Source organism: Eubalaena glacialis, chromosome 2 (genome assembly GCF_028564815.1).
Source record: "Eubalaena glacialis isolate mEubGla1 chromosome 2, mEubGla1.1.hap2.+ XY, whole genome shotgun sequence".
Taxonomy (NCBI): Eukaryota; Metazoa; Chordata; class Mammalia; order Artiodactyla; family Balaenidae; genus Eubalaena; species Eubalaena glacialis.
Window position 1 is genome coordinate 133,751,002 of NC_083717.1, and position 21,754 is coordinate 133,772,755.

At 34.5% G+C, this 21,754-nt stretch overlaps 1 protein-coding gene, 1 non-coding gene and 1 pseudogene across 8 annotated transcripts in view; all 3 read left to right on the plus strand.

Moving 5' to 3' along the window:
• MIPOL1 (mirror-image polydactyly 1) overlaps nucleotides 1-21,754 on the plus strand; it is a 348,741-nt gene that overhangs the window by 167,311 nt on the left and 159,676 nt on the right. The gene's annotated exons all lie outside the window — the stretch shown is intronic.
• On the plus strand, nucleotides 18,080-18,186 carry LOC133086514 (U6 spliceosomal RNA). The gene has a single exon (XR_009700268.1). It is a non-coding gene; the product is annotated as a U6 spliceosomal RNA (small nuclear RNA).
• Nucleotides 18,222-18,780, plus strand: LOC133085776 (eukaryotic translation initiation factor 2 subunit 3-like; annotated as a pseudogene).

Genomic DNA, 21,754 nt, shown 5'->3' on the forward strand with positions numbered 1-21,754 from the left:
GTATCTATACTATATTTCTAAATGAAAAGCTTATACTATTTCTTGATATTTCCTTTTTAGTTATTATTAATTGACTTTCTACTATGAAGATAAGGATTTACCTTTCTCATCTTTTTGTTAGATCAGTGTTTAGTATTTACATTATTATTATAATATTCATAGATGACTATATAGTGAAGTACCAGCGTATGTTGGTTTATTGTGCTTTGCTTAATTGCGCTTTGCAGATATTATATTTTTTTTACAAATTGAAGATTGTGGCAACCCTGTGTTGTCAGATGATGGCAGCATTTTTTAGCAATAAAGTATTTTTTAATTAAAATCTACATTTTTTAGACATAATGCTATTGCACACTTAATAGACTACAGTATAGTATAAACATAACTTTTATATGCACTGGGAAACCAAAAAATTCATGTGACTCGCTTTATTGCGATATTCATTTTATTGCAGTGGTCTGGAACCGAACCCACATTATCTCTGATGTATGCTTATATTACTCAGCAATAAAAAGGAACAGTTTATTGATACATACAACAACTTGGATGGGTCTCAAGGGCATTATGCTAAATGAGAAAAGCCAATCTGTAATGGTTCTGTTCATATGATTCTACTTATATAACAGTCTCAAAGTAACAAAATCGTTGTGATAGAGAACAGATCAGTGGTTTCTAGGAGTTAGGTTGCGGAGCAGGCTATGATTCTTAAAGGGTAACAGGGAGTTTCTTTGTAGTGATAACAGTTATAATTTTATAATATTAAAGCATCATAGAATTATACCAGAAAGTAATGGAGGGAGGATGTAAAAACAGATGAAATCCGTATAAGGTTTATATCCGAGTTAATAGAATTGTTCCGATGTCAATTTCCTGGCTTTGATAATATACTGTGGTACATATATGATATCATTGGGAGAAGTTAGATGACGTCTACACAGGAATTCTTCTTACTCTGCAAGTTTTTGTGGGTCTTGAATTATTTCAAAATAATACATTGTTTAAAAATTTACATATTCATCATAGCCAGTGAAAACAGTGCTAAGATATATAAGGGAAATTTTAATAATTTTCCCTCTCCCCTCTCATAGTTTCTAGACCTGCCAAATTAATCTTGACTAGGAATTATAACAGATACTCTATTTTACCTGACTTTTACCTAATTTTAGTGAGAATGGATTCTGTATTACACCAATTAGTTTTGACACTTACCATGGGATTTTATATTTTCCTTCATAATTTAGAGTCTCAGTTGGGTAGTTCCAGTATATGGATCATCTCTGAGTCTCGTTTTGTGATTGCTTTGTCTTTTGTCATGTTTATTGTTTGTTTGTTTTGCTTTTGCTTTTCACGTGTCTCATAATTGTTTTTTTGAATGCTGGACCTTGTGGGTAGAACAGTACTTCTTCCATCAGGCCAGTAGTATGAGTATTGAGTTGATCCACTCAGGAGTTGATATGGATTTGGGTTTTCTTATTGCTATGGTCACTGTTAGTGCATCCTAAGTTTCAGGTTGCTCTTGGAATGGGTTGCTGTTGCCTTATGCTTAGGATAGAAGCTCAGGTACTGGAAGATTTTTTTCGATGTTCATACTCCACCATTTTGTTTTCAGTTGATCCTGTATACTAACACCTGGAGGGTATCTCACTGTACACTCTTGCCCTTCTCCCAGCATTAGAATGCTGATTTTTATCATCTGGTGTTGGGGGACTGAGGGTTTTCTGCTTCAATCTTATGCAGTCCCTTTGTGCTTGGACTTTGGGGTGGGGCTTCCTCAGGATTCCTTTCCATGGCAGACAAACTCTGACCTGTATCTGAGGCAGGTATTGTATGAGAGACTTTCATTCCCCTCTCTCTGTATAAGCTATCTAATGGTATTGGTATAGGATCCTGTGCCCAGGTCTATTTCCTGCCACTCACCCAGGGATAGAAAGAGTTCTTTCTTCTACCACTCCCAAGCAGGATTTTTTTTTTTTTCCTGTGCCCTGAGGGTTACTGCCCCTCTATTAGCTGTATATGGCTTTTGTTCTGTTCACAGAAGGAACTGGGACTGGGGTGGGGGGGGTGGAGGTGGTTTGCTCCTTTCATAGCAGCAGCCAGTTCCCTCCCCCATATCCCCTGCAAGTGTCTATCACTGTAGGAAGGTATCTCTGGTTTTCCACCCTATCTTTGATATTTCTCATGAGCACCTGGTGGAGATCTGTGGGGAAAAATCTACCGGTAGGTGCAAACCCCCTTTTGTCAGGAATTTCTGAAGGTTCTATGTGTTGGCTGACCCTTCTTCTCATGTTCTGTTCTAGGTGAGCTAGTCTGTGTACCCCATTTGCCTTGGATGCTTGTCCCTCCTTGAAATTAAGACTGGTTGTCTTCTGAGCTTAGCTGTCTGTTGAGCTCAAGAAAAGTTATGACTTTGTGCCTTATTCAGCTTTTCTTATTGTCAATGTGGAATGATAGTTTGTTCCAGCTTTCTGAGACCTAGGCATAAACATTACATCTACTGTTGGATTTTGATACTGTTTTGTCATATTTAAGTAGTTTCTTTCTAGAATTTTTTAAAAGTTTTTATTAGTAGATGTAACACATTTTATTGAGTTCTTGATGTTGAACAATTCCTGAATAAATTTTGGATTTGTTTTGTCATTGTTTTCCTGAGAATTTTAAAACTTATAATAGTCTGCCCTCATACAGTACTTACTGAGTGCCGGGAACTGTTACTAATGCTTTACATATAGTATTTAAGTAGTATTTAGACCTCAAAGTGACTCTTTGAGATAGTTGGTACAACTATTTATAATTTTATAGGGTAAGAAACTGAGCAACATGTGTTCACTAATGTGACCAATGTTATGAGTAATAGTTACTGGTGGACCTCAGATCTGAAACAGGGCACCTGATCTCCAAAGTTCACAATCTCAAATATAAATGAAAATTACCTAGAGGTTTTTTTTTTCTACTGTATCAGGTTTTGTTTTGTTTTACCAAAGTATTTCTCTAATTATTAGTAAGTTTGAATTTTTTTCATATGTTCAAGGGATTGTGTGTGTGAATATAAATAAATAGATGTATTTGTTCATGTTTTTTCCCCATTTTTTCTGTTGGTTTTTGTTTGCTTTCTCTTGGTCTTTTGTCCATCAGTGGTTTTGTTTTTTGCATTTTACAGCTTTATTGATAAATGTTTCATATACCATAAAATTCACTTACCTACTGTTTACAATTCAGTGTTTTTTGGTATATTCACATATTTGTTCAGCCATCACCGCAGTCTAATTTTAGAACATTTTCAACACTCACCTAAAACATCCTGTACACATTAGCTATCATTCCCCATTCCTGCTAACATCCTTCCCCAAGTCCCAAGCAACCGCTAAACTACTTTCTGCCTCTGTAGATTTGCCTTTCAGGATATTTTGTGTAAATGAAATCATAGAATATGTGATCCTTTGTGATAGGCTTCTTTCACTGAGCATAATATTTTCAAGGTTTATTCATGTTATAGCATGTATCAGTACCTCATTCCTTTTTGGTTGATACATAATATTCATTGTATAGATATAATATATTTTGTTTATCAGTTCATTAGCTGATGGACGTTTAGGTTGAACATTTAGATGTTTGACAGATTTTTAGTGAATTTTTAGATACTGTGTAAGGTAGGAGTCCAAATACTTTCTTTACATGTGGATATCCAGTTTTCTCTGCACCATTTGTTGAAAGACTATTTTTCCCCCACGGAATTGTCTTGATACCTTCTCAAAAGTCAGTTGGTCATAAATATGAGGGTTTAGCTCTGGACTCTCAGTTCTGTTCCATTGATCTAATATATCTATCTGTATGTTGGTACCACACTATTGATCACTGTAGCTTTGTAGTAGGCATGTCATCATGACCTGAGTCCTCCAACTTTGTTCTGGCTTGTTTTGGCTGTATCCGTCTTTTTTTTTTTTTTTTTTTTTTCTTTTCATGAAAGCTTATTTATTTATTTTTGCCTGTGTTGGGTCTTCGTTTCTGTGCGAGGGCTTTCTCTAGTTGCGGCGAGCGGGGGCCACTCTTCATCGCGGTGCGTGGGCCTCTCACTATCGCGGCCTCTCTTGTTGCGGAGCACAAGCTCCAGACGCGCAGGCTCAGTAGTTGTGGCTCACGGGCCTACTTGCTCCGCGGCATTTGGGATCTTCCCAGACCAGGGCTCGAACCCGTGTCCCCTGCATTGGCAGGCAGATTCTCAACCACTGCGCCACCAGGGAAGCTCGGCTGTATCCGTTTTGATGTTAATGTTACTAGCTTAGTGAATGACCAGAATTTCTGCCTTCAGCTGTGGTCTTGACAAGTTTAAAATTGCATTAGAATGGGGACTCTCTGGCCGTCCAGTGGTTAAGACTCTGCGCTTCCAATGCAGGGGGTGCGGGTTCAGTCCCTCGTTGGGGAACTAAGATCCCACATGCCGAGGGGAGTGGCCCAAAAAAAAAGTTACAAAAAATTGCATTAGAATGATCTTGCCTTAAGTATTAAATAGAATCAATTTTTAAAACCATGTATTCTTGGTGCCTTTTTATAACAGAGAATATTTAATTGCCTTTTCAATTGTTTCAATATATTTATCTAGTTTTTCTGTTTCTTAAGTCAGTTTTGTTGGTCTGTATGTTTTTCTAGGAAACACCCTATTCCCTTTAACTTACCAGATTTGGTATGATAGAATTATAGATAATTTTCTTAATTTTTGAATCTCTTCTATTTCTCTGTATTCACTGTCTTGTCTGTATTGTGACATATATTTGCTTTCTCTTTCTCTTCTTCTCTCTCTCTTTTTTCTTATAAAGTCTTTCCTGGGCTTTATGCATTTTATTTTCTTTTAATTAGTTCTTGGTTTTATTTATCCTTTCAACTTGTTAAATTTTCCATTTCTGTTTACCTTTTCAATCTTTTTATTCTCTTTTTTGTTCTAATTTTTACAAGTTAATTAGCTTACCTCAGTCTTTTTTTTTTTTTTTTAAGTAAAATTATAAGGCTACACATTTTACTCTTGACTATAATTCCAACTGTGTCTTATAGTTTTGGGAGGGATCAAATGTTCACTTTTTTTCACTAGTTTGTTCTGTTTTGATTTTTTTGGTTGATCCAGGGTAATTTAGAGAATATAATTTAAATTACTATATTTTAAAACATATTAATGTTTTATTTCTTACCATGTAAATAGTCCACTTTGAAAGGTATCATCGACTAAATAAATAAAATACAGTCTCTGTTCACAGAGCATGAGGTTCAATATATATTCAGTTGAACTCAATTTAAGCTTCCACTGTAATTGCATTTTTATAATTTTCTCATATTGCTAAGAATTTCTTGCTTTATACATTTGTCTGCTCTATTCTTTGTTATATAGTGTTTATGACTACTATGTCTTCTTAGGCTATACATGTACATTCCGTCATTATATAATATTCCTCTTCAGACTGCTTACAGCTTCATACCTTTAAGTCTTCTATTTCTGATATATGTATTAGCACTACTCTCTTGGTTCATTCAGACTGCTATAACAAAATATCACAGACTAAGTACCTTATAAGTAGCAGAAATTTATTTCTTACAATTTTGGAGGCTGGGAAGTCGAAGATCAAGGCAGCAGTATGATAATGATCTGGTTAGGGCCCTCTCCCTTTTTAATAGCCGGCACCTTCTCGCTGTGTCCTCATGTGGTAGAAGGGGCAAGGGATCACTGTGGAGTGTCTTTTATTTATTTTTATTTATTTTTGGCTGTGTTGGGTCTTAGTTTCTGTGCGAGGGCTTTCTCCAGTTGCGGCGAGCGGGGGCCACTCTTCATCGCGGTGCGCGGGCCTCTCACTGTTGCGGCCTCTCCCGTTGCGGAGCACAGACTCCAGACGCGCAGGCTCAGTAGTTGTGGCTCACAGGCCTAGCCGCTCCGCGGCATGTGGGATCTTCCCGGACCGGGGCACGAACCCGTGTCCCCTGCATTGGCAGGCAGACTCTTAACCACTGTGCCACCAGGGAAGCCCTGTGGGGTGTCTTTTAAAAGAACATCAGTACCATGAAGCCTCCACGCTCATGACCTAAGCACCTCCCAAACCAAAGCTCGTACTTCCTAATACCATCATCTTTGGGAGTTAGGATTTCAACATAGAAATTTTGGAGTGATGAAAAAATTCAGACGATAGCAACTGCTTTTTCTTTCTTTTTTTTTCTTTGTTTTGTTTTGTTTTTACCTTTACCTAGTATAATGGTGCTGTTCAGCAGTAATTTTGCTACTCAGAGTTTATTCGTCCTTCACCCGATTTTTATAACCCTTGTTCTCCTGTAAGAAACAGACTTTCCCTCATTCTCAGATGTGGTTTTGTTGGAGGTGATATACCTCTGTGGCCTCAGGTCTGACAAATCAGAATGTCAGATTCCCTTGGCCACAGCGTGGCTCCAGAAACAGGCACCTGTACCACTTGAAGCCAATGATTCCAGGCCTTTTTTCTCTATATTGTTATGGATTTAATTTAAACAAAAATGGAGTAACTTACCAAATACGTCATAAAGATCTTTCTCTATATATAAATACAAATCTGCATCATCCATTTGTTGGCTCTGTAGATCCCTGTGCTTGATACATAGCATGTAATTTTCTGTCTTCTATTTAGAATATTTTGATTCCAACTGTTCAATATCATAAGCAAAACTTTGAAAAATAGTCTTGCATGTACATCTTTGTCTTAGAGCATAAGTAACCATACAGTGGGAAGTATAGTGGCAGGAAATTACTTGAGAAGGGAGAGGATGATACCAGATCTTGTGCAGGTTGCAGTTCAAATCACTGAAGTGTATAAGAGTATTCAGAGGTCAGATTTACAAGAAAAGAAATAAATGAAACAATAGTGAATTCCAACATTTCTCTATTGGTGCACAAAAATAAGTGGTTCACAAAGGAGACTAAGAAGGAATAGTCAGAACGATAAAAGGGTTACAAAGAGATTGTGTTATCATAGATTCAGAATAGAATAAAGTTCTGTGACGGGGGTAGTTCGTAGTGTCAAATGCTACAGAGAAGTCAAATAAAATCACAAGTGTCCATTTGATCTGACGGTTAGGAAGGCAGTGGTAGCTTTGTAGTTGCAGTTTCAGTTCAGTGGTTCCGGTGGTAGCCTTGAATCTAGTAAATTGTATAGTTAATGAAAAGTTTAAAAGTGGGAGAAAGGTAGATTATTTTTTAGGAGCTTTTCTGTGAAGTAAAAATGTAAGGGTTAGAGTGTAATGTGAATGGGACCTGGAGGAAGATTTTAAGATGGAGAGAATAATAGCTAACATATCCTTAACCATTCTCCTTTTATAAGAAATCTGATGCGTGCCTCTCTAGCCCAAAGCTAGCTAGTTATGACCTGTTTAGCCTGGTTCAAAAAGATTGGTAGGTCAGATGATAATTTAATAATTTGGAATTGGGAAACTGAGAGAGAACAGGACAGTGAGCTTCGAATGCTGAACCAAACGATCCCAAGGTACGCTTAGGGCCAGGTAGACTGCTGTAGGCCGTAGGTACTCTGAAGTTATGAATCAGCCAATTGGAAAAGTTGGGGCCAATATATTAAAAAACACAAAATTCTGAACAAGGGAGATGGAGAGAAATTCCATCCTGGTTCCTAATAGCATTCTGTTCCCATGCCAGGCTTTGTTTTCCACATGATAAATTTTTTCTTTCTTTATAAAAAACAAGACTCTCAGCTAGACCAGGTTTACAGTCTTTGCATACCAAATGGGGAATTGCTGTGACAGCATTCATTCTAGGCTCTCTGAAATGAACAATTACATTAAAGGGTGGCTCTGTGGATTACTGCACCAGGTATAGCCAAATCATCGAAGCCTGTGTAAGTTCATCAAGTACACCAAGATACAATAAAACTGATGAGGTTCAGATGAAACAACTGTGAACTATTACCTCTTACATAAAAGGAATACTGAATTACATGTGGGAAACTCCTGTGGAGATTATCAGTGGCAAACCCCAAACGTAATACTTGTGAATACTTACATTTAATTGCTCCTAACATTGGTTACTAATGTTTTTTTAATTTTGACTTTCATAGTACTATTTTAGGAATTTAGATATTATTTTGATAAATAGTGATAGGAATATAAAATTACATTGCATGCTTCCCTCCTGTTTTATACATTTTGTAGTATGCTAAAAAATTAATCAAAATGACTACTTGAATGAAGACATACACCTTCAATAGGAGACAGTTTTAGGCACACCAGGCAGATTCACCATTATGTGAGCTGACTTTAGATAGATCCTGGAATTTTTCTCCAGTCTTTGTATCATCTGGTCTTTGGACCTAGTATTTCCTCTGACTGAAATGCCCTGCATCATCTATTGCCTTACTTCCTTTGTCCAGATAATATCTACTCATCCTGTCTTCAGTTTGGCCAGAGTCCTCTTGTCTCTGGCCAAACTGGAGAGGGATTTGTGTTAGAATGAAATTGTTTTAATAACAAAATAAGTACTGATCTGAAAAGAAATATAATATGTGAGAAACTCTCAGTGCTCCCAGGACTTCTTCCCAAGTCTTTCCTAAGTCTGCCCACATCAGCAGTCCTACCTTCCCCTTGTCTTCTGCTCTCACCTCATTATCTCCTCTCTTTTTTTCCTGACCTATTGGTCTTTGGTATTATGGTGGCCAAGAAGGTGTAAAAGAGCAGAGTCCATGATGCATTGTTGGAAATAGTACCCTGGGAAACTTTAAAGACAATAAAGGTCCACGCTGTTGGTTGTTAGGTAATGAGTATAGGTTAATGGTTCTTAATGTATGTATCAGAGGCATGTATCAGAATCATGAAAAGAATGTTTACAAAATAATAAATCTGGGCCTGACCTAAAGCATACTGAATTGGAATATATTGCACTGAATTTGGAAACTTACTGGTGTAGACTTGGTGTTTGGACATAAAATAGGGACAAAATATTTCCCCAGCCTTCTTTAGGCCTATGGAATTTTTGTTTCTAAAAATAATAACATTTGTTTTCTACCAATTGTGCTTTTTAACTTTAGTTTTGTTTAATTTTCTAATTGATTTCTGGATTGGGCTGATATCAGTATTTTTGTGGCATCATCAGTTTTATGTCTTTTATAAAGTTCTTTGTTGGTATTTTAGGGATAAGCTGGATGAGGCTACACAGAGATTGCTGGCCAAATGAAAATTTTCTCTTTCATTTTTAGCATTTCCAGCAACCAAATTCTACACAAGGTTGTACCTCATAGTGATTTGGAATAAATGACGTATTAAATTCTCTTGTGAATTCCAGTGTAGTAATACTGAAAAGTGTAGTGCGAAATCCAGATGGTTTTTTAAAATACTATGAAATTTAATTTGATGGATTTTTTTAATATTACATGTTCTTTCTAAAGTAAAATATATATTTTTTAAAAACTTGATTATCAAATACAATTAATTTACTTTGGCTACTAAGTAAAAATATTTCTGATTTCAGACATGATGATAGAAAGCAGTTAAGTCCTTCATTAGAGATTACATAAAATTCTCAATAAAAGTAACTATATTTAACAGTGTAGTTTTCTGTACCAAGCAGATCCTTATTATAGTAGCATTTTTGACTTGAGTGGTTTTTAGACACATAGTTTTTAGTAATGCATCTGCAGAACTTTGGCATATTTAATTTATTTAGAAAACTAACATTTGACATAAATTGACATAGCTATAGTATGTCTTCTGTATCAAAATGACTTCATTCTGTTGTTCAGTGTTGGTTAGTTTTTCTGTTATGTTGACGCATTAAAGCAGATATTAAATTTTATCATTAATTCAGTGCCTGGTCTCTCATCAAATCCCCTTAATTACAAATTGACTCCAAGGATTAGACAGCATGGATTTTAATTTTCACTGAAACAAAAAAGGCATCTTGAAAAATCACTCTTGCCTAGTGACTCGTAGACACATTTTAAAAGATCCTATAGTTTATTGCTTAGTATTTAAAGTTCAATACAATACAAAATATACCACCAACATTTTTATTATCTTATATTCATATTAAATACGTGTTTTAAAATATATTTTATAGTCTTGAAAAAACTCTTGAGTATTTTTAGATAAATAGCAGCCTCAGGAGTTTTGATGACTTGTAACCCTTTCTTTAGAAAACGTTAACTTTGAATCTTGCACAACCATAATTGTATCTGAATGACATTTATATTTTCTTGTATTTCTGCTTCCTTAATAATTTCACAAAATCATACAGTGTGATTTTATATACCCCATAGAAGTCTTCCCAGTATAATCCAATATTCTATTTCCAGTACTGTATTATTTGCAGTTTATGACTATTTCATTCAATCTTCACTTCCTTTTGATACTTGCTATATTAAGTCCAGAATCATTTTTGTGCATTTTACTCTGAAGATATATGAACTTTTCTGTCATTTCTAAAAGTGCCAGTTTTTAAAATTAAATTTTTTACATAATTATTCATTTTAAATAGTAGAACGACTATTCATTTTTACTAGAATAAGAGGATGATGAAATTAAGTCATGATCACTGATCAAAAAGTGCATATGTCCCCTGTATTTTTGTTGCATTATATGGTGATCAGCTTTTAACTCTGAGTTGCCTCTTAAAAAATTCACTTATTCTTCTTAAAAGTTTCTGGAATCTAACTTGTGTTAGTAGTCACTTATGTTGACTTTTATCTAGATCCATAAGTTTTCAAGTAATCACTTTACTTTAGAAAGACCAAGAAATAATTACTAATAAACTCTAAGTATTCTAAGGTAAATCATTTGTTTTTTTTAATAAATTCTGTTGTCAATTACCTTTACCTTTTGAGAGGTTGTAAAATATAAGTAATAATGTTCTTTCCAGTTAAGTGGATATTGTATATCTTATATTTTTGTAAATTGATTTTTAAATAGTATTCCATTGTGGGTTTTTGTGCTGTTGCTGTTAAACTGGATTTTTATATGCTGAAAGGTAGCATCCAAATGAGCTCAGCTCATCATGGAAAAAATAAATTGCCTAGAAACAGATTGTTTACGTAATATTAGATGGTAATATAAACCAACAAAAGCAGGAAATTAACTTCTAAGGCTGACACACTGCCCTTTCCTTGCTCCTTTGTGCTTGTAGGTATCATGTATGTGTAGTGATACCAAAGTACTGTGGACTTAGTTCAGAACTGTCAAACATAATTCTAAATTTCTTTACTTTGTTGGTTTATGTCACAACTTAATATTATTATTTTGTCCCTTAATGCTGTATAATGTCCTTCACATGTGAGATGAAGCAATGCATGCGTGAATCGGAACAAGATGGAAAAGTTTATTTGCTTTTCTCTCATTTACAGTTGATTGCCTCTGATTAGCCAATATCGTGCAGCTCTGATGTAGTTCTTTAAATTTTGAAAAAGGTAATACAAGAAAAAATTATAACATATCTGAGGAAATTTTTGAAAAATGTAGGTACTGATTAAAAACGTTATTCACTCTTAATTTTTATTCCTGTTGATTACTTTTTATTTTATCATTTTCTTGTCATCTTGAAAGGCAAGTATCTCTCTTTACAAAAAAACTTCGGGCAATGAGAAACTACTAGTGTTTTATTATGAATACTCAAATACACAAGTATGATTTCACAAAGCAGTTATAATATGAATTGCAGAAAGGAATTATATGTGGAATTCTGAGGGTAGGGCTAAACCTCTCAAAATATCCCCCAAGATTTATTTGGACTGATAGAAACATGGCCATTCTTTTAACAGCACCTGTTTCTTGATGATTACGGTAAAATGTGAATAATTCATTCACTTGGTTTTTATATTCATTAGTTACGTAAGAGCTCATCAACTGTTAATGAGTGTTATCTTTGCTTTGGGGGGGCTCTTTTATAGTATTATGGGGGGACTTTGTATACTAAATGATATTTCAGTATTAGAAAATTGATTCCTTTTATGAATATGAGTTCCATGTCTGTAGCAGTTTGCAAATTATTTTGCTTTCTATTTTTCTCTGTAAACAATTTCTACCCCTATTTAGGTATTCATTAGGACAGTTTTCTAAAAGAGAATTACATATTTTCAAGCTTTGAATTTTTCTTAATCTAAATCTTTCCTTGCATTGTAACCAAAGGTACTTGACTGCTTTTTTTAAAAAAGATTCTTATTTATTTCTCATTTGTATGTTAAACCTTATAGAAGATCAGATACTTTCTGTAAAAATTATACAACAGAACAAACTATCTAAGTGTGGTCAAACAAAAGATTTTGCTCTCAGAAACTAAAGTGCTATAAAATATGGTGGTAGAGGGGGGTGTAAAGTTGGGGGTGGTAGTAATTCTTTACGAAATTCTGCTTTTGTTTTATGCAAGTAGTGTTTAATTGGCTAGATTTAAAAGTAGTGAAAAAATGATCTATTTGCTAGAGGTTTGCAAAACAATACTTTAAGCTCTTACTTGTTTTGAGGTGTTGAAAGGTGAAACATTTGACATTTTCTTTTCGGGCATTGCTTTAAAAAACAGAGGGCGGGAAAGAGGCGTTGCCACATCAGAGTTAAGGGTGTTTGTGGTTGTCCGTGACAGCAGCTCTAGTTTTAAAACACCTGTGTTTACTTTCCAGCTTTTCAGAGTCTGCCTGAAAGTGGCCTAAGAATGGCACAGGCCTTCATGACGGCTGGGGTTTTTTATAATACAGAGAAAGAATTAAACTTTATACTTCAGTTTTCTTTTGCAAGCATTTAATTAGTTTATACATTTTATCTCTTCATATACTTACATGTGTACATCAGATAATGCATTATTTACATAATCTATAGATTATAATATATAATTATTTTTATAGATATGTTTTGCTTTTTGGTCACTGATTGGAAAAAGGCTGGTGAAAAACTCTTCAGTATATTGTACAGATGTATTTTCATTCACAATATAAAGATGTTACTGAAACAAATGAAAATGAAAATTCAATACCTTTTCAGAGAGAAATGAATGTAGTCTAACATGTATTACATTATTTTGTTAATTTATTATCTTTAGTGGTTTGGATATAGGTTGATGTTTCAACTTGCCTATCATTGCTTCGCTGGTCATTGTTTCCAATTTAGGGACATGTGCTTTTTAAATAATTATTTTGGACATCTCTTATTATTTTATAATATTCAGATGATACCTACATATTGTGTAAACTTTATTATTCTCAAAATTGAGGTATTCTTACCTATGACAGTTTAGTTTAACAAAGTTTAGTTTTTACTGATTTATTTGTTTCAGTATTTTTTTGTTTTCAGACCTCTTAATTATAGACTGAAGCCAGATGTCATATACTCTGTGATGCATTCCTGTAATATTCAAATTCTTGATTATAATAACAAGACATTTCCATGAGATTACAGTTAATGTCAAGCCTCCTTGGTGTATAAAAGAAATAATTCTATCTTTTGGTAAGAGATAGGTGTTCTTTATTTCTCCATATAACTAGTTTTTAACATTTTATGTATTTAAACCCTTTTGAGAAGCAAATGCCGGTTTTGAAGCTTTTCCCTTAAAAAACACACATGCAAAGAAATTTGTTTATAGTTTCAAGGAGTTTATTACCCTCCCAACCCCATCCATGTGCCCCAGGATAAGAACCCTATTCTAGGTCTTATTTTCTTTAGATAGTTGTTAATTCTTTAGATAGTTGTATAGACAGTTGTTAACCTAGTATATCAGAGAATCACCAAGTCAAATAAAGTATTAAGTGCTTAGTACAAATCACCATGTTAGGAATTGAAAAACATAAAGCAGACATTGATTTTACCAGCTTTAAATATAAATAGTATTTTAACAATATACTTCAAATCCTATGATGGCTACACATGGTCAGTGTCCTAATCTCAGCACCTCAGGGGATTTGAAATAAAAATGATAATTACCTCATTTTTCTAGACAGAAGCAATTGACAATATACCTATTATATTATTGAAAGATAAAGGCAATTAATATCATTACATAAAAGCTGCAAAAAAGATGATATTCTACTTCAAAAATGGAATCATTTTGGTGTAGGCATCCATCTAGGTGGATAATGCTCAGCTACAGACAGTATCTTAAAGGAATTATGTGTAATAATAATGTGTATCACCTGAAAGATAATGAAAACTTGAGGAAAATAACTGATAATTAAGTTGTTAAAATATGAAAGAATTCAGAAAAAGACAATTTAAAATGTTTGAAACAGAGGAAAAGCAGCAAAATTAAGTGGCATAAGTTATATGACAAATAACTAAAATGTTTTAATAAGGATTTATAATAATACTTTATTGTATATGATTTAACTTGAATCAGAAAAACTATCTTGGTCAAATGAAACTGCTGAGAAAAAGAATAATTTTATTTAAAATCTTCCATTTTTTTCTTTTCTGTGACTACTAATGAGGAAGTAAAAGGGAGAAAAGATTCTCTTAGTGCGGTGAGTACATTTGTTCCAGAAACTGTCAAATTGCTTAACTTAACTCTTGAAACTTGATACAGGATTTCCATTGGGTGTGTCAGTTTTGTCCTGGTGGCAGCTCTTGTTAGATAGTAGTATATATCTCTGATGTAAGTTTCAGCGTAATTCATGTGTAGTCACTTTTTGTGTTCTATAAGATGTATAATTCTTTAATAAAAATTTAATATGTGTATCTGTCTCAAGCACACTTTCAACTTCCCTAGTTGTAAGACCATAATTCTCTATACATACACAACATTTTCCTGAGTCTTGAGCTATCAGTCCTATGTTTGGAATGTATTTATTATAAAGCATTGGGTGTTTTAAAATTCATATTTCTCTAAAACTAATATTTTCCCATATAACTTTAAGGGGAAATGGGAAAACGTTAAGATCCAAAAAATATTCTAAAAATTAAATGAGACAAGATAAGATAATTGAAACAAGAGAGAAAGCCAAAGATATGGCTTGTAACTATGCAAATGTATGATAATGTAACTTGGAGAATTACATATTATTTCCTGTCCAATTTTGAAGTAAGCATGAACAGAAAAAATACTAAATCAGTGATCAGGAAAATCATTAAGTAACAACTCTGAAACAATGTAACACCTTAAGAAACTTTGTTGGACTCTCTTCTTAGGATTAAAAATAAAACTTGAGTTAATCAGCATTATTGGAGAACCATGTTTTTTATTTAAAAGAAAGCTGAGTCATTAAGCACCTTAAGTCCTGTAATTCAACCAATACTGACTATCTTTCAAAAATATATTAATATATTTGCTTACCATAGTAAATTTTGTAAACCTAATATAATTGCATCTGATACGGTTTGCTTGTTTCAAGGATCAGAAAATCACACCCAAAATTTCTTTAAAAAAAAAAAAATGCTTATTTTTCACATAACCGAAAGACCAAGGATAAGGCTAACTTCCAGAGATTACTTTTTGTTCAGCTGTTAACTGTAATTTTAGTCAACTTTATTGAGGTATCATTTAAATACAATAAATTGCATCCATCGTAGGGGTATACAGTTCAGTAATTTTGACAGATATGTGTCCGTCATAATAAAGATACAGAGCATTTCAGTCATCCATCGTAGGGGTATACAGTTCAGTAATTTTGACAGATATGTGTCCGTCATAATAAAGATACAGAGCATTTCAGTCATCCATCCCTCCACCCCTGGCCCCAGTAATCCCTGATCTGCTTTTTGTCACTATAAATTCATTTGCATTTTCTAGAAGGTTATATTAATAGAATCATATAATATGTACTCTTTTGTATCTGGCTTCTTTCAGCATGATGATTTTGAGATTCATCCATGTTGCATGTATCAGTAGTTCATTCCTTTTTTCAGCTTCAGGAAAGTCTTGCTCTCTGAAGTTTTATTCCATCTCTGGGTTTTGTTTGTTTTCCTCTGTATACTAGCTTAATTTTCAGGTTATATGGAGCTAGAAACTTCAGCCTTTATGCTTCCCAGTTGAAGTCTAAAAGGAAAAAGCAAATTATCAAAAATAGAAATCCTAGAATTGGGGCTAGTTAACTTGGCTTGGACTAATAGGGATCATGTGCTTATTTACTTATCTCTGAAACGATTGTTGTGGCCAAAGGAATGAAATATACTGACTGCCTTAGGACAATCCAGGTCTATCCCTAAAGCTAGATTGTGAGTGGGTAAAGAGGGTGTGATGGTTAATTTTATGTGTCAGTTTGCCCAGGTATTTAGCTAAGCATTATTTCTGGATATGTCTTCAGATAAGATTAACATATGAATTGTTGAACTCAGTAAAGCAGATTGCCCTCCCCATTGTGGGCAAGCATGATCCAATCCATTGAGGGCCTGAATAGAACAAAAGGCAGAAGAAGGGAGAATTTGTTCCTTCTCTGCCTGACTGTTTGAGCTGGGACATCAATCTTCTCCTGCACTTGGACTAGGATTTGCATTATCAGCTACCATAGTTCTTAGGCCTTCAGACTCAGGCTGGGACTTACAACATTGACTCCCCTGTTCCTCAGGCCTTCAGACTCAGACTGAACTACACCATAAGTTTTCCTGGGTGTCCAACTTGCAGATGGCAGATCATGGGACTTCTTAGAACCCTATTGGTTCAGTTTTTCTGGAGAATCCTGACTAATACAGATGGGTTTCCAAAAGAAATTTGAAATATTATTTTGCCAGAAGAACTAAAAAAGAAGCATAATAAAACAAACCAAAGACAGATTTCTACTTTAATAACATGACTAAAAATTTATGCAGGCATGTAGTAAAACTGCATTTAGTTTCTATTCCTTACCCTTTCAACTCTTAAAGAAAAGAAGATAAGCACAAATTTAACATATGCATATGTGTATATACATTCATATATTTATGCATACTCATTCATACATATTGTGGCTAATCACATGGTCTACATGGAATAGATCTGTGTTTTTTAAGTTGGATTCCTTGACAGTCTGGAAATCTAGGTCTTTATTCTTTTTTTCATCAATTTTTATGGTATATATTCTATGTTGTGTCTTCTGGCCCTTGATTTTTTATTCTTGAGAATCATTTATTTACGAAAATTCAGTGTGTTTTGAAATAAAAGGCTTTAGCTTCTGCTTCTGGGTGGGATCAAGTGGTTTACAACATTCCAGCACTCCTTTCAAGAACAACTGAGAAAAATAATTTATTTAAAGGGATCAGAGAGCTGTTGGGGGCAATGAGAACAAAATTGCCCCAGACAGTGGTAGCAAAAAATCTGAAAGGAGAACTGATTTCTTTAGTCACTTTTACCCTGTAGGCATTTGCTGATTATCTGTACGTAGAAATCTGAAAATTCCAGCCTTATACTCATGGAGGGTCACTGCTAGGACACAGAAAAACCAGCAAATTTTTGGTGGTGACGTTGAGGGAAGGGGAATTCAAGTGCACATTTAGTAGTGCCTTCAGGACATCTGAGGCTGTACAGGGTAGGAGATTAAAAACATAAACAGAAAGTCTCTGAGAATCAGGATGGACTTCACAGCTGTTTTATGAGAACCAGAGGCTACAGACTGGCATTTACAACTGCACAGTTCTTGTTTGAATTACTTTGATCACCTCCTACTCCATCTGCCTGGCATAAATAAGGCTGAACCTCCAGAATAAATAATGTCTGAAATGTCTACCATTATTTTACAAGCAATGACAGGCATTCAGTTGAAAATTACTAGGCACAAAAAAAGATAAGACTACATGACCAAAACCAAGAGAAATGCACATTATATAAAACACCTCAAAGTTGATCCAGATATTAGTTGGAATTAGATGGACAAGGACTTAATAATAGCAATGCAATCCCTATGAAATTACCAATGGCATTTTTTACAGAATTAGAACAAAACATTTTACAATATATATGGAAACACTAAAGCCCACAAATAGCCAAAGCAATCTTGAGAAAGAAAAATGGAGCTGGAGGAATCCGACTCCCTGACCTCAGACTATACTACAAAGCTACAGTCATCAAAACAGTATGGTACTGGCACAAAAACAGAAATATAGATCAGTGGAACAGATAGAAAGTCTGGTGATAAACCCACGCCCCTATGGTCACCTAATCTATGACAAAGGAGACAAAAATATACAATGGAGAGTGCTCGCTTTGGCAGCACGTATACTAAGATTGGAACGATACAGAGAAGATTAGCATGGGCCCTGCGCAAGGATGACACACAAATTCGTGAAACGTTCCATATTTTTTTGTGTTGTCCCACATATTTTGATTACTCACTTACATGTTTCAGGTGGGCCAGGAGATAGCAGTCAGACCTGGTATTGTTTCCAAAAATAGTGAAGGAAAACTCATGTGTAAACCAGTCTTTTCCAAAATTGTATCACTTTTTGTGGAACACAGTGATCTTCAGTATGCTGCTCCAGGGGGTCTTATTGGAGTTGGAACAAAAACTGACCCCACTTTGTGCCGGGCTGACAGAATGGTGGGGCAGGTGCTTGGTGCAGTTGGAGCTTTACCTGAGATCTTCACAGAATTGGAAATTTCCTATTTCCTACTTAGACGACTTCTTGGTGTATGCACAGAAGGAGACAAAAAAGCAGCAAAGGTGCAAAAGCTGTCTAAGAATGAAGTGCTTATGGTGAACATAGGATCCCTTTCAACAAGAGGAAGAATTAGTGCAGTCAAGGCTGATTTGGGTAAAATAGTTCTCACTAATCCTGTGTGCACAAAAGTAGGAGAAAAAATAGCCCTTAGCTGAAGAGTTGAGAAACACTGGCATTTAATTGTTGGGTTCAGATAAGAAGAGGAGTAACATCAAGCCAACAGTAGATGATGACTGAAGATTATCAGTTAAATAATACATTTGGATGAAGTTAGAATTTCTCTTAACAACCTAGGGGTATAATTTCAGAGCAATACTGGGGATACAGTTCATTACATTAGTAGAAATGTAAGGTTGTTTTCATTTTCTTCTGATGAAAATTACCCTCTACTACTAAAGTAAATAATAGGGTCTATAATAAATGTCAGAATTGGCAGACTGATGGATTTAATCCACATTTTAGCAGTAATTGATCATTAAACAGTGTTACATTTGTGCATCAATTCAGGTTTGAAATGAAACTGCTGTTACAACCAGCCTTTGCTATAGCGTACATACCACTGACCCTGTTTGAAATAAAGTTTTTCTCTTATTAAAAAAAAAAAATATATATATATATAATATATATACACACACACAATGGAGAAAAGACAGTCTCTTCAACAACTGGTACTGGGAAAACTGGACAGCTACATGTAAAAGAATGAAATTAGAACATTCCCTAACACCATACACAAAAATAAAGTCAAAATGGATTAAAGACCTAAGTGTAAGGCCGGATATTATAAAACTCTTAGAGGAAAACATAGACAGAACACTCTTTGACGTAAATCACAGCAAAATCTTTTTCAGTCTGTCTCCCAGAGTAAAGGAAATAAAAACAAAAATAAACAAATGGAACCTAAGTAAACTTAAAACCTTTTGCACAGCAAAGGAAGCCATAAACAAAATGAAAAGAAAACCCTCAGAATGAGAGAAAATATTTGCAAATGAAGCAACTGACGAGGGATTAATCTCCAAAATGTACAAACAGCTCATGCAGCTCAGTATCAAAAAACAACCCAATTAAAAAAATGGGCAGAAGATCTAAATAGACAGTTTTCCAAAGAAGACATACAGATGGCTAAAAAGCACATGAAAAGATGCTCAACATCACTAATTACTAGAGAAATGCAAATCAAAACTACAATTAGGTATCACTTCACACCAGTCAGAATGGTCATCATCAAAAAAACCTACAAACAATAACTGCTGGAGAGGGTGTGGAGAAAAGGAACCCTTCTGCATTGTTGGTGGGAATGTAAATTGGTGCGGCCACTATGGAGAACAGTATGGAGTTCCCTTAAAAAACTAAAAATAGAGCTACCATATGATCCAGCAATCCCACTCCTGGGCATATATCTGGAGAAAACCATAATTCGAAAAGATACATGCACCCCAATGTTCATTGCAGTACTAGTTACAATAGCCAGGACATGGGAGCATCCTAAATGTCCATCAACAGAAGAATGGATACAGAAGATATGGTACATATATACAATGGAATATTACTCAGCCATAAAAAAGAATGAAATAATGGCACGTGCAGCAACATGGATGGACCTTAGAGATTGTCATACTGAGTGAAGTTAAGTCAGACAGAGAAAGACAAATGTCATATGATATTGCTTATATGTGGAATTTTAAAAAGGTATAAATGAACTTAACTACAAAACAGAAATAGAGTTACAGATGTAGAAAACAAACTTATGGTTACCAGGGGATATGGGGGGGAGGGATAAATTGGAAAAAGAAATAATAGCTATGATTAAAATATTCAAAAAGATAGAGAAAATGAAAGAGAAAGCAGATAAACAGATTAGGTATTTCACCAGAAAATTGGAACCTCTGTAAAAGGATCAATTGGAAATTCTAGAACTGAAGAATACAGTATCTGAAATTGCAAACTTATTAGATTGGTTTAGGGGCAGAAGCCAAGATTAGTAAACTAAATAACAGATTGACAGTAAATTTTTTAATTGAAGCACAGAGATACAAAGAAATTTGGGTGAGAAAAAAATGTATCTGAGAAGACAGGTGAAATTTAAATAGCCCAGTATATGTGTAATTGGAGTCAATGAAGGAGATGAGGAAAACAGTGGCACAGAAGCAGTAGTTGAAGAGATAACAACCAAGATTTTTCCAAAACTGATGGAATACTTTCAAACCACAAATTCATGAAGTTCTAAGAATTTCCGGCAGGATAAATAAATGAAAACCACACATAGACACAACATAGTAAAAGCTATGAACTTCAGAGAGAAGGAGAAAAATCTTAAAAGCAGACTAAGGAAAATGGTTTGTTCAAAGAACAACAATAAGACTGACTGCTGCCTTCTCAATAGAAATAATGGAAGCCAGAAGAGAGTAGAATGACATAATTAAAGCTCTGGAAAAAGTTGCCAATGTAGAATTCTATGCCCAGTTTAATATCCTTCAAAGTGAAAGGACAAAAACTTAGAGAATTAGTCACTTGCTTGTCTGCATTGAAAGAAATAGTAAATGGAGTTCTTCTGGTAAATGGAAAACAATACCAAACATAAACAGGGAAATGTAGGAAGGAATGAAGAGCAACCAAAAGAATAAGTGTGCTGAGAAACATTAAAATATTGACTTAATGTAGCCTATTCAAAAACAACAACAATAATGTCTTCTGAGGTTTAAAATGTATTTATAACTAAAATGCATGGCAAAAATAACCCTAATGCCAGCAAGCATGTAATGTACTCAAAATGTCTAAGCATCACTGATAAAAGTAACTGTTCATATTAGTTAAAATTCAGGAAAACAAGTTAGAAAAGTTAGACTCTCTAAGATAACCATGAAAAAGGATGTTAAACAATGCATGCTTAGGAACAACAATGAAATCAAAGCAGAAATTTAAAAATACCTTGAGACAAATGAAAATTAAAACACAACCATACAAAATCTATGTGATGCAACAAAAGCAGTTCTTAGAGGGAAGTTCATAGCAATACAGGCCTTCCTTAAAAAGAAGAAAAATCTCAAATAAACAACCTAAGCTACCACTTAAAAGAATTAGAAAAAGAAGAACAAACAAAACCTAAAGTCAGCTGAAGGAAGGAAATAATAAAGATCAGAGAGGAAACAATGTATACTTAGGAACTACTAAAGGAGGTTGGTGGTATAATAGAATATATTGAATAATCCAA